Below are 6,333 nucleotides of genomic sequence, written 5' to 3'. Positions count from 1 at the left end.
TTTTTTGTTGTTGTTTTTTTCAGATTTCTCTTCAAGGTTTGTGCGCTAGCTTTAAATCTTGTTCAAAATATCCATGAGTGGATGGGTCAGAATTTACTCCTTTATGCAGAAAATACAAAAATGAAAGTTTTTGGTTCCAAATAATATCTCCACTTGACTTCGTTGGGCTAAAGGCTATGATTTCATCATAGACTCAGAGCAGAATCTCAACCAAACAGTGGATTATTAAATTGGCCTATCATAAAACATAATAGTGGAATAATGGGTTGTGTATTAAAATGGCAGACTGGTGCAAGCTTTTATTTTTTGTAGGTTGGATGACTGTGTGTACAGCCCTCCAATTATCATGAAGCTGAAGCTCATTCAAAATGCTGCTGAAAGAGACATTGCATCCAAGTAGTCCTTGGTTACTGCACTGGATGCGTTTGTGAAAGGATAGAATTCATTCATTCATTTAACATTTATCTGTATTTACAATTCTAGCATAGAGCCTAGATTAAAGTGGCAGACTAAATAAAATGTTCATTTTATACTCTGAAATATCAGGGTAAAAAGAAGAAAACATTTAAGTATAACATTAAGAGAATTTTATTTGCAAACCATTACAATAACATTTTAACATATTGATCTCATCTAATACATGAATAATATGACTATTTTCATTTTTTTAACAATGATAAATATTTTCTTTCACAAGAGGAGGATGACAACACTGGGAACTGCAACAGAGGGATTCCAGGATTGACAGAAGCATGTCTTATAGTATAAAATCTATGCCCTGGCGAATCACTTTCCTTTACAAGTTGTCTTGTCATTTTACGAAAGCTACATCCTTATCAGATCTACTTTCCAGAAATATTTTATCTGTTCATCACGGCTCACCTTTCAAGCTCAAAAATGTATAGATCTGCCATGTCATGCACCCCACATCTGTTGTGACTTCAGTGATTCTAGTGTTTCCGATTCAGTTTAATCTTTTTGATTTGAAGTGTCTTATCGTGATTTTGTACTGTTAACTCTGTTGATTATAAGGCATGCTACTGTGCTGGACTCGGCACCATTGAAAATGAGGGATGTTCTCACATGGGATTTCCGAGGATTAAATAAGAGTTATACCGGGACCCTTAAGATTGAAGATAAAGCAATGTATACTGGACTATAGAATTCTACTATAACTTAAGTTTAGTTTCAAGTTTCGAGAGGTAGTAACCTTTGGAACACAACGACAAATACTAATAAATACAAGGAACAGAAAAACCAAATGACTATTTTTGCTTTGGTTGTTTAGTGACTGGACATATTTTAATCTGTAAAATAATTATCTCAGATCACTAGCAGACTACTTTTGTCACTATTGCCTTTTAAGTTCACTTACTGAAAATTCAATTCACTTGTTGAGCTACATGTAATACATCATCCACTGCTCTTACATATTCATTTGATGTATTTCTTCAGGATATTGTTCATAAAATGTTTGCTATTTTAATCTTTCAACTAATTTCCACAGTAGACAGTCCAGTTACTTTCACAGATTAGTTGACAGTTGTTCTTTTGCAGTTTTCAGCAGACAGTGTTGCTACTTCAGTTTTGCTTTTCTAAATGCTCTGCAGATATTTCATTTTTTTATGATCAGCTTATAAAGCAAGTTTTAGCAGGTGATCCAGTTGATTTAGCAGCTCAGCTGAAAACTATTGGAGAAGTCTTCAGCCAAAAGTAAAGTAACTTGGCAGATCACTGACAGACACCAACATCCGGTTTTAAGCTGACAGTTTTGCTGGTTAGCTTACAATTCTAGTTGTACTTTTTCTGAATTGTCATTATGTTTGAGCTACTGTTTTCCCACTTATTACAGCTTTTTCACCAGTTTTCATCTTGCACATATCTATTTGAATATACTTAGCGTTTTTCAGTAGTGTTTAGCTGAAGAATTTCAGATTGCAGCCTTCAATCTGCATTTTCACAGGAAATACTAATTTTTGTAGTTCAGCCAGCTTTTAAAGTAAATGTATCATTTTTCTCTCTCATTTAAAAGGCTTGCATGCCATTTAACTTTTCTTAGACCTCTGCTTCCAGCCAGACAAATATGCATGTGTTCCTTCCCTGAATATCTGAAAAAAGGTTCCAGCAAGCTTTGTTTTCTTGTTCTTTCACAACTATGGTATAGACCGGAGCTAGCTTATTTAGCCAGATTCTTTTTACCTTTACCAATGTGTTTCTGAGTTCTAAAGAGGATCCACTGAACAGCCAACACTCCAGAGCCAGATGACAACAGCAGGTCTTGCACTGGAACAACCACCTTGAGGCTGGGTCAAATCGATGTAGGGTCAAGATTCCTAGGTCAACAAAGCTGAAAATGGGTTGCCAGTACCACAGGTTCAGAGACCCAGTTCATTGTAAGGTGGTACAAGACCCAAGCCAAAGGTAAGGCATTTCCTTAATTTATCTAAGGCTGTTTTCTGATGTCAGATCTAATACCTTTTAATTTCTACTTTTTCTCTCCAAACGTTCCCAAGATTTAAGTTTGGTAAAAAAAATTCACATTATACAGGACATCTTGTGTTTCCGTTACCAAGCGAAACATTGACAGAACATTTTACAGTGGCTTGTAAAAGTATTCATACCCCTTGAACTTTTCCACATATTGTCTCATTACAACCAAAAACATAAGTATATTTTATTTGAATTTTATGTGAAAGACTAACACAGAGTGGTATACAGTTGTGAAGTGGAACAAAATTCATATAAGATTTAAAACATTTTTTACAACTAAGTATTCAGCCCCCTTTACTCTGAGTGCAACCAATTGCCTTCAGAAGTTGCCTGATGATTGCTAATGACTAAATAGAGTCCACCTGAGTGTAATCTAATCTCAATACAAATAGAGCTTCTCTGTGATGGCCTCAAGGGTTGGTTAAGAGAATATTTGGAAGCAAATAGCATCATGAAGTCCAAGAAAAACACCAGACAGGTCAGGGATAAAGTTGTGGAGAAGTTTAAAGCAGGTTTAGGCTATAAAAAGATTTCCCAAGCTTTGAACATCTCATGGAGTTCTGTTCAATCCATCATGAAATGGAAAGAGTATGGCTCAACTGTAAGCCTATCAAGACAAGGCCGTCCACCTAAACTTACAGGCTGAACAAGGAGAGCACTGATCAGAGATGCAGCCAAGAGTCCCATGGTGACTCTGGAAGAACTGCAGAGATCCACAGCTCAGGTGGGGGAATCTGCCCACAGGACAACTATTAGTCGTGCACCGCACAAATGTGGTCTTTATGGAAGAGTGGGAAGAAGAGAGCCATTGTTAAAAGAAAACCATAAGAAGTCCCATTTGCAGTTTGGCAAAAGCCATGTTGGGGACACAGCAAACATGTGGAAGGTGCTGTGGTTGGACGAGACCAAAATTGAACTTTTTGGCCAAAATGCAAAACGCTATGTGTGGTGGAGAACTAACACTGCAGATCACTCTGAACACACCATCCCCACTGTCAAATATGGTGGTGGCAGCATTATGCTCTGGGGATGATTCTCTTCAGCAGGGACAGGGAAGATGGTCAGAGTTGATGGGAAGATGGATGGAGCCAAATACAAGGCAATCATGAAAGAAAACCTGTTGGAGTCTGCAGAAGACTTGAGACTGGGGCAGAGGTTCACCTTCCAGCAGAACAACGACCCTAAACATAAAGCCAGGGCTACAATGATGAATGGCTTAAAACAAAACATATTCATGTGTTAGAATGGCCCAGTCAAAGTCCAGACCTAAACCCAATCGAGAATCTGTGGCAAGATCTGAAAACTGCTGTTCACAAACACTCTCCATCTAATCTGACACAGCTTGAGCTGTTTTGCAAAGAATGGGCAAAAAGTTCTGTCACTAGACGTGCAAAGCTGGAAGAGATGAACCCTAAAAGGCTTGCAGCTGTAATTGCAGCAAAACCTGGTTCCACAAAGGATTGACTCAGGGGGCTGAATACTTTTGTATAGTGGCCTTTTCAGTTTTTTATTTGTAAAAATAAAAATAAATCACGTATAATTTTCGTTCCACTTCACAATCGTTTACCACTTTGTGTCGATCTTTCACATGAAATTCCAATGAAATATATTTATGTTTGTGGTTGTAATGTGACAATATGTCAGGGGTCAGGGTTGAGTCATTTGTTTCTTGTTTAGAAATGATCTCAGTAGGAACAAGTAATTCTTTCTTTTAATAAAAAGCAATGGAAATGTGCCCTGACACGAGTACCCACACTGCTCCCCCTGCTGTACCAAACACGTCTCTGCTCATAGTGAAGATTGAGACTGGGGTAAGACAGTCCAGACACTCTATAGGTAGGTCTTTTAGTCACTAGCCATGTTCTCAAACATGGGTCCAGTGCAAGTGATGGATGCGAGCCAGTGTGAACAGAAATATCTGGTTTCAATCTGCACTGAAACTTTCTCATTCTCCACTGGGGTGAAGTAATTCTGTTTGAGCACCAGATGAATACAAGAACCATTAATCAAAACAGCGCCCTCGATCTTGGGCTCTTTCTTTTACTTGTTTCGCCATCACAGTTCTTTCCTCTCCAGCTCGGTGTCTGAGGGGGTTACGCCGACCAGAGGTGAGGCGTTAGTAACAGAAGGAAGCCAAACGTTAGAAGTGAAAAGAAGTATGAGCTTGTTTCTTTTCAATCTCCTGTTTTCCTTTCCCCTTCTCTTTGCTTTGTGAAACTGCTGGCTCTGGTGAAAGGTGAGAGTGAAGAAGTGAGGTTAAGAGAGTGAAGAATTTCATGGCAAAGATCCACTTTAACCCACAGCAGACGTGAGGAGAACAGATTCTAGAGCTGGAGCTCTCGGACTGTCCAGGAAATCTCTGTGACGTGTTTCAAATGGTTTGCTCTGTTCAATCCCTTTTGGAATCAGGCAAGCGAATAGAAACAAATTGTTTGTTTATTAAAATGCCACAGGAGAAGGGCTCAACTCACATATTTCTTTAATCCATTTATTTGCAGTTGGAAACCAGCACTAGTGTGCAAAGTGACAGGAGGGTGACAGACGAATGATGCATTTTTTTTGCTTGTGTAAACCTAAACATTGTGTTTTAGTTGGAAACCACAAACATGCAAAGAGAAGCGGAGTTCAAAGATGTGGCAGTACATTCAAAGGCTTGCTTAAGACATGGTTGTTCACCTAAACTGACAAGTTGGGTAAGAGGAGCATTTATCAAGGAAGCAACTAAGAGGCCCGTGGTAACTCTGGAGCTGAGGTTGGAGAGTCTCTCGAAAGGACAACTATTAGTGCTCTACAAATCAGGTTATTTTAAGACATCCATTGTTAAAAGAAAACTATAAAAAGTCCTACAATAACAATTTTCCACCAGCCAAGCAGGAGACACGGCAAACATGCCAGATGAGAACAAAATGGATCTTTCTGGCCACAATGCAATAGCCTGAACACACCATCCCAACGTTGACATGCTGATGTTGTTGCCCCTCTGGCCTGGAGGAAGGGGAGGGGATGGGGCGAAAAGATTGACCCTGTATGCAGAAACAATGAGGCAGAAACTTAAGCTTGCGTTCAGCTCAACTGCAGGATTTATTCTGCCTCAACAAGGGAATAAATTAACATTTGATTCTCTGAGATAATAACGCAAAATGCTTGTTGCAACATCAAGTGCTTAACTGTTTCTTTAGGTCTTTAAGATGTCACCAGATCGTCAGACAAAAACAATAATAATAATAATAATAAACTCTATAAGTGTCCATACTTTTCACCATGCTTCAGATGACGTGACTTTCATATTGACCAGCAGAACAAATAAACTACGGTAATTTGTTCTCACTTGGTTATGTACCAACATTTTCAACTAATAAATGTGCCGCTTATATTACCATTACTTGTAACAACTTCACAACCTACTGTATTTCAATCACCTTTAAAGTCATCCACGATGCTTACATATACAGGAAAACCATTTAACATCATGTGTTATACACACATTAGCACTGGGTGTTTTTTTTTTCAGGTCAGTTAACAACAGAAACCGGGACCATTAATCTTTCTTTGTTTTATGGGTTACTCCTTAGCAACAGGTCCATTAGCCTAGCATAGCCGTTTATGGATTAACCTCACTATTTCAACACATTACGGTAACATGTCATTGCCAAGGATTCACAACACTCTTATCCCTTAGACTGGCCTACATGCTTGCAGTTTTTAAGAACAATCACCCACCTGTAGGCAGAAACTTAAACTTGCGTTCAGCTCAACTGCAGTACTTTTTCTGCAGCGCTTTGCCTCCCAAGGGTTTTAACTTTCTCCTGTGCGCTATCTTCTTCTTCTTCTGTGTTATTTTTT

General features: G+C 38.7%; 1 long non-coding RNA gene across 1 annotated transcript; it reads right to left on the bottom strand.

Moving 5' to 3' along the window:
- Positions 1-4,946: 4,946 nt before the first annotated feature.
- On the bottom strand, positions 4,947-6,333 carry LOC124884428. The gene is made up of 2 exons (XR_007042432.1): positions 6,211-6,333; positions 4,947-5,513 (listed from the first exon to the last, which is right to left on the bottom strand). It is a non-coding gene; the product is annotated as an uncharacterized LOC124884428 (long non-coding RNA).

This window comes from Girardinichthys multiradiatus, chromosome 18 (assembly GCF_021462225.1).
Source record: "Girardinichthys multiradiatus isolate DD_20200921_A chromosome 18, DD_fGirMul_XY1, whole genome shotgun sequence".
Taxonomy (NCBI): Eukaryota; Metazoa; Chordata; class Actinopteri; order Cyprinodontiformes; family Goodeidae; genus Girardinichthys; species Girardinichthys multiradiatus.
This window is presented reverse-complemented; position numbering and strand designations above follow the sequence as displayed.